Source organism: Amblyomma mixtum, chromosome 1 (assembly GCF_055824585.1).
Source record: "Amblyomma mixtum isolate Tamu chromosome 1, ASM5582458v1, whole genome shotgun sequence".
In the NCBI taxonomy this organism is placed as follows: domain Eukaryota; kingdom Metazoa; phylum Arthropoda; class Arachnida; order Ixodida; family Ixodidae; genus Amblyomma; species Amblyomma mixtum.
Window position 1 is genome coordinate 208,620,203 of NC_143012.1, and position 6,571 is coordinate 208,626,773.

The 6,571-nt window shown below is 48.9% G+C and overlaps 1 pseudogene; it reads left to right on the forward strand.

Moving 5' to 3' along the window:
- The first annotated feature begins 1,235 nt into the window (after positions 1 to 1,235).
- On the forward strand, positions 1,236 to 4,754 carry LOC149370691 (very long chain fatty acid elongase 4 pseudogene; annotated as a pseudogene).
- The last annotated feature ends 1,817 nt before the right edge of the window (positions 4,755 to 6,571 follow it).

The following is a 6,571-nucleotide window of genomic DNA, read 5'->3' on the forward strand; positions in this document are numbered from 1 at the left end:
AAAGTAGGTTAGGCGGAGGTGTCGGGCAAAGAACACGGCAGCTATTTGCACTCCCCGCGTATACTGGCCCCAAGCGAAGAAGAAAACAGTCCGCGCTAATCGACACATCAGAAAGACACACCTGGACACAATACGGACACAACATCTCCCTCACACTTAAAGACAGGCGTGGGAGCTAACAAAGCAAGAGAACTGACGAAAGCCTAATGCGGAAAATTGTTAGCCGGTATGAATGTGTAAAAAGAAAACAAACCCCTCTTGTTTCGGCGGCTCTCTGACTGGGAAAAACGTTTTTATTTGATTGCTTTTCTGTCAAGATGACTTCTGTTCCCGAAAGTCTTTATCTTTCATTTCTAACTTTGGTAAAGCCCGTCATTTGTGTACTGCCATGGGCCTCAGTCTATTCGGTTTGGTTTTTACACTTACCAGCGTTATAGCGCCCTTGTTCGTGCGAAGCTGTTCAATTCCCCGTCAATCAGTTAAAAGAAAAATGTGGTTTCCACACGCTTCAGCCGAGCAACAAGCCGCGAAATCGTTACCTCACCACCTCTAGCAAGCGGCAGGACATTTCTGTGACGAAGCGTTGCCCCGAACGGAAAGCCTGATTTCTGCCCCAGAAAGCATGCCGAGTAACGACGTCACGGATGGGAAAAAATGGGGGGCCGAAGCATGTTTAAAACATTGCCGGCAAACAAAGGGCACGACCCGTGCGTCAACCAGCCGGAGGCGTTCGCGTGCCAAATGCCCCAGCGGTCTTCCACTAAATCCCCGCTCTTGCGCGCGCGCGCGCGCATGTGGGTAATTTTAGTGTTCCGGCGAAAGGTGGCGCCGAGCGCCTTTAGTTTGCATTTATTTACTTCTTTTCCTGTTGCGCAATTTCACTTCGTGGTCTTGTCCTGGAGAGCAAGCACGCGACCAGAGCGCCGACGCGCGGAGCTGTCTGCAGATAAACAAACACGCCGTAGGTACCGGCCTTGTGTACGCGAGACGCTGAGCTATCCGCAAGCGTGTTTCCCCGACGCTGACTCGTTCGCCGACTACGCGCGAGCCACGCTACGCGCGCTGCTCACAAAAGAACCAGCTCTCCCCTCTCCCGCTTCCTCCGGTCCGGTTTTTTCGACGTCACAGACCCCGTTGACCAATTGGGTACTACGCTCGGCGATTGCCGCGACGTTCGAGAGCGGAAAGGGACCCGTGCCAGCTGCTCGCCTCCTTTTATCAACTGTATCTCCTCGCCGCGCCGAGCGTACGGCGCGACGTGCGGCTTCCGACCGCGACGCGCGGCAGTGTGAAGAGCGGCACGCGCTGGTGCCCAAGCGCACCTCGGAACACCCCGCCACCGGCTCGCCGTAATCATGACGTGCGTGACGTCACTGACCAATCAGTGGGCTCCGTACAGTCGACAGCGGCGCCCCATTGGCTTCGGGGCCCACGACGTTAGGAAGTGTCCACGTGCGCGCACCAAGGTGCGAATTCGCCTGACGTCAGCGGTGTCGCCGCGACCGAACACCTAAATGGCGTCGATCTCGTTCAGGGCCCGACAGAGCTCGCTCCGCTGTCTACTGAGGCAGTCACACACGGTGCGCGACGAAACGAACAGCATCGACCGAAGCGCTCGCCCGGAGTCTACCCCTGCTGTCCACACGCCATGGCTCTTTTGGAAGATGGACTCCGGTACCTGTCATCCCTCGCGGACCCCAGGGTTCAGGGTTGGCCCCTGGTCGACAACCCGATCACCGTGATCAGCGTTGTGGCCGTGTACGTCTCCTTCGTGACCACGGTGGGACCTCACTGGATGCGTGACAGGAAGCCCTACAGTTTGAAGCCTCTGATCATGGCGTACAACCTTGGCAACGTCTTGGCCAGCGCTTACTTCGCGTTTCAGTTCTTCCGGTACACGTACTTTGGCGGCGGCTACAGTTGGGCCTGTCAGACCGTGGACTACTCGGACAGCCCAAACGCCCTGGCCCTGACGAGGCTTGCCTGGTGGTACCTCATGCTCAAGATCGGTGACCTGCTCGACACCGTCTTCTTCGTGCTTACCAAGAAGCAGAGCCACGTGACTGTCCTGCACGTCGCTCATCACGCCATGGTCGTGATGACTGTGTGGATGGTGCTCAAGTACGCCTGCGGCGGCCAGAACATTCTCACGGCGGCCGTCAACAGCTGCGTGCACGTCATCATGTACAGCTACTATTTCCTTTCTCTCATGGGCCCCTCGGTGCAGAAGTACCTGTGGTGGAAGCGCTACATCACCCAGATCCAGCTCATCCAGTTTGTAGGCCTCGTGGTGCACGCGATCATGCCCCTGTTCGTGCGATGCGGCTTCCCTCTGTTCTTCAGCTGGCTCTGCATCGGCGAGTGCATCTTCTTCTTCCTCATGTTCTTCCGGTTCTACCGCAAGAGCTACAAGAAGCTAGTCAAGGATTGCTAGTCCCGGCCAACAACGACTCGAGTCACCCCACGGGGACCACTGTACCACTCAGGACAGATGCGCTGTTTGTTCCCTCGTTGTGGCAGGCGCAACTGACTCAGCAATCCGCCATCGAGTCCTGGCTCGGAATCGCCTGGCTGGCCCGCGTGAGCTTTCCTCGTAGCCGAAGGTGCTTCGTGCATTCCCAAGACTACAGCGGGCTCGTGCCACACCTATAGCAACTACAGCCAGGCGTCTTTCGAGGACAGACAGCTCGCGAACGCGACGGCAAATCCTCGCTCGTGCAATCACACACACACGCTGCGCGTACTTCGGGACGGGTCGTCCGTCTTTGCCTCGAAGGTTGTCAAGGTTCGTGCACATACCCGGCACTTCTGTGTACCATTACAACTCGCAAGATAAACGGCAATGAAGAAAAGAAAAGGAAGAAAAAAAACGCGGTGGCGGGAGCGCGTATTGCACATAGACTAGGTGTACGAAAGCAGGGGTGTCGAGGTTCTTTCCTCTTTCCGTTTTAGCTGTGTTTCTGTCTTCTTTCGCTTCGTTTGCGCTGAGCGTGTCGCGTGTTCCCATTTCGGTCTCGCTTCACAGGTGGCCTCCCGTTGTTCGCTTTCATTGCCACCATAGGTTCGCTGGTAGCCTAGTGACGCGTAAGGCTGGGGTCGCGTGTCAGCCCCCTCCCCCCGCGCACACAAGAGCTTCTGAGCCCACCGCCCCCTCCCCTGCCAACTTCTGTCTTTCCCCGCACTTATGTGAATACCCACTCTCGAAAGCAGCGTCACTGGCAGAAAGGAAGAGCTCTCTGTTCTTTTGGTGTGTGCTGCCCACTTCTTACAATTGACGCACGGTTCGCAGAAAAGGAAAAAAAAAACTAATAGCGGAGAGCTGCGGAAGAGACACGGTCATCCTGTAGCGGAGGACGTGTAGGACCTTTTGAATTCGGTCGTGCGTAACCATCTTTCCGTTGACCCACCTCGCAGAAGATCCGTATCGGCGTCTGAAGAGGTCGAGCTTTGTGTGAGATCATCATCTGCACTGCACGCCTCTGTCTTCCTCTCTTGATATTATACGAGGTCGAGAAGGAATGCAGTCTCAGTTTTCCAGTCCGAGCAAACGATTGGTCCTTTGCTTTCTTCGGCAAGCGTTGGTCTTAAAATTGGACGCCGCAGCTCAAAAATGCAAGATAAATATTTTAAGAAAGCCTCTTTATCTTGATCTATTCAGCCATTAGAGGAATAATTGAGAGCACAAGGTTAGCTCTTCGATTCCTAGCGTAATATTGAAGAAGGAAAGCAGTGTCCTTTTTCATTAAGTCCCCTATCTTCAGTTGAGGTCGAAGGAGTGACAAGCGCAAACAAGAGCGACAAAATGACGTCGTCTTTATTCCAAATATCTTCTCCCAGCGCAGCATCTCTTGTTGCTGCATTTGAAATTAGAGCAGACAACCTTGCTTCGGATATATAGAGAACACATGGGAACGAACTTGCCACTTATACTTTTCCTAGTAACTACAGCCGTAACTAGATGACCCCTTGTGACGTCAATGTCGCGCTCGCGCGTTCATCCATGCCTAATGCAACGCCATCATTATATGTGATATTTTGTCCAGTGTTGCTGACTGCAGCATGTGTGGACCAACCTCGAATGCTCACCTGAGCTTCTCTGTACATACAAAATGTGTTTTGTAGTGTTGTTTTTAATTTGTATTTTTCCATATCCCGGGAGGCCCAGTTTAGAATAGATGTCACTGCCTGCAAGATATACGCCTCCAATGCGCATGCTTGAATAGAAGGACATTACATAAATGCTGTTCCCAAGACGATTGTTTGATTCGGTGATTTGTCTTTGCCTTTTGAACTAGATAATTGTTTAAATTTAACCTTTTACGTAAATCATGTTTTAGCGCTTGTAAAACTTTCAGATGATAACAGGAGAAAGGCCAAGCCTCAATGTTTTGATTATCCTGCAATCCCGCCCCACGATATCTGGGCCTATATAAATTTTCAATAATTCATAAGTTCCCGGCTTTCGCTTTTATTTTATGAAGGAAGCGTTGGTCTGTCAAGAGACCGTATGTGCACGCGATGAAACTTGTACTGAATGGTTTGCGAGAACTTTCGTCTCCCCTCACGCACTCATCATCAATGACTGTTTTTATCTTCACATATTTATATTCGTCGCTGTCTTGTTACTCTTTCACCTGTACATAAAAGACATCTTTGTTATAGAGTGTGTTGAACTATGGAAGGATGCAGTTGTTGTTATTTGTTCATGTTAGTTGGATGTTTATTCTCTTTCCGAATTAAAAGAATGCTCAGTACTCAGAGTCGTACGCCTCGTAGTTTATTGTGTTAAACTGACAACAAAAAAAGAAATTGTGTCTGAGTCGCTTTATAGTCAAACTGAAAACTGTTCCGGGATGAGATGGTTTGCCACCCTGAGCTTCGAAAATTGCGTGACATTGTATTTTGTGCCACATAGTCACTCATACAAGAACGGTATTGGCTTTATGTTTCAAAAGTTCGCGTGTCAAGGCAAACGTAACCTGCGAACTTGGGTCGGTGCACTTTTGACGAGACTTGTACACCTCGGGCCTTTTTCACAAGGCAAATTAATTATGGCTTCCAGCTGATAGAATTTGCTAAAATGTCATTCGTTTGCTGCTGCTCTGAGGATTATTAGAAAAACAAGGACATTTATTTTTATTGAAGAGCTTCGAGAACTGATCCGCACTCAGGACCGAAAACTTGGTCCCAACAGCAAAATCTTGGCTGCGCAAAAATATAGAATCAGATCAAAAACGAAAGCTGAGTAGCCAGCGTCTTACGATCATTACGTGCAATTAATACTCTGCGGTATTAGCCGCGCTGAGGCGTTTCGATATTCCCCTCCACTATGTGTGTTGGCCGAGCACCAGTTCAAACGCCCATTTCTTCTCTGCGTGAATAAAGTAGGACATAACATCAATGTCGGTCATCTCACCAAAGATGGTTAGATTAAACAGAAGTTCCATTTTTTTTTTGTCACCAGCGGTAATGATTAGCACATTCTTCACATTTTATGGTGCAATGTTCATTTGTTCCACCTAAACGTTTTTTGTCACAACACCAGCCAAAAATAGGTGACGCCTTGTGCCCTTAATATCCGTGGTAGCCATACGAGTTTCTAATGTTCGTTGTTATTACATCTTAGCTTGACTTTTGTTACTCTTTTGAAACTTATTTTAACTTTTCATGAGGTTAAAATGTCTTTTCAAATTAGATGTAATAATGAACTATTTAGTACGATCACCTGCGCATTTTATTTTTCACGTAATACCATTATTTCTATTGCCACTGCACATTCCAATTGACATTGTCTTCTCCGCGTCGCAGGAACATAGATAGACAAGAAGTAATTCAAATGTCATCCGAAAGAAACTCTATTACATTTTCTATGCGCCATGAGCGCTAGCCACTCTGTGCTGAAGCTCACCAAATGGGACTGCCCATGTTGATTGCTTTTCGCTGCCGTCGTCTACCCGACGTGCTGTAAAAGCCTTCGGGTGAATCCCTTGGCTCACAATTCATTTCAGACAAATCGCTTAAACAAGCGGAACGCATTCACTAGCGTAAATACTTGCACACCGAATATCCACAAAACACAGCGTATGTAAGCATGACAAACAAATTAATTCTTTACTGCCGAACTGTCTTGGCCTCGAGCTATTGCGCTATGCCATAGAAGGAACAGATAATGCACATTCCTATCGGAAGTAAGGTCCTCCATGTTTTTGCGCTCGTATTTAAAAATAGCGACGGTGTTGTTACTTTGCAGAAATGGAAACGTGTAAAATGAAATGAGAGGGTCGGTGATCAAGAGCGAAAGAGAGGTTTAGTCAGAAAGAGAACAAAATGAGACAATTAATTCGAAGAAGACTCTCAATACTTGCTGACTAAGAGACAGCTGTTTTCACCTGGATATTGAAGTATATATCTACTGATTAATGATCTATCGCGAGCAAGAAACGTTTCCGACTCAACTGTCTAGAGAAAAAAGCTCTACGTGTCGATTAGAATTACTGTGCCGACTGGAGGAACATGCTCTCATTTATCGTAACGGCAGGAAATCTATGAATGAGAGAACTGTGATCTTGCA